This window comes from Poromitra crassiceps (assembly GCF_964638095.1).
Source record: "Poromitra crassiceps genome assembly, chromosome: 12".
In the NCBI taxonomy this organism is placed as follows: domain Eukaryota; kingdom Metazoa; phylum Chordata; class Actinopteri; order Beryciformes; family Melamphaidae; genus Poromitra; species Poromitra crassiceps.
This window is the reverse complement of record NC_139632.1, coordinates 17682209-17683187: the sequence shown is the minus strand read 5'-3', so window position 1 is coordinate 17683187 and position 979 is coordinate 17682209.

Below are 979 nucleotides of genomic sequence, written 5' to 3'. Positions count from 1 at the left end.
ATGGACGTGCCATGTTCATTTTCTTGCCTGCAGGTAGTGTCGTCTAGGCACAGACACACATTCATGCCCTCTCTCTCTATCCCCCTCTCAGACACACACACACACACACACTCGAGCACATTTGAGATGTACTCTGTCTTGTGTGTTTTATGAATTTACAATTGAGAGTATTTCATGAATAAATGTGATTTAACTTGTAAGAAGTGTCTCAGATAAGGACACAAGTCTGACTACAAAACTTTTTGTTGTTGTTGTCAGATACCAACAGATGTAGTATTGGGTATTGATACAATATCTCTGGCTGTTATTATCTGATCAGTACCTCATTATACCCAGCAGAGTGGGCCAGAATCAGACATGTTAAGGCTTTTTAAGTTGTTCTGCATTTTGACCATGAGAGGGGGCAGCATCTCCTTCAGTGCAAGTCTACTTGAAGTCTGAAATTGAGCTTTTTAATACAATTGTGGCTCTTTCGGGTATTCTTTACTGCCCTTGGCAGTCAAATTTTATTTCATGTTGTAGTGATGGTAGCTGCAAAACAGGCCAGATTTATATCCTCTATTTCCGGAGTGAACAGTCCACTTGGAGGCTCCATGGAAAACAACAGCCATGGTGGCCATCCCAACAACTAATGTACACTTCAAAATTCTGAATTGAACAGAGTTTAAACATTGACACTGGCTGGCAGTGTTTATATAAGTCCACAAATTCTTCAAAAAACCCAATCCAACTCCACACAAATTTCTGGGGCAAATTGCCCCCTATGGCAGGCACCTCCCCCCACTGATGATGTCATAAGTGATATCATCAGTGATGTCACTTGAGCAATTGGGCAACTGTTGATATCATATCCTAGGCGAGCCTAGGAATTGAGCACATGTAGCGTGTGAGATGCCTATTATAGACACACACACATACATATATACATACATGCATACATGCATACATACATACATACATACATAATAGTTTTGGTCTG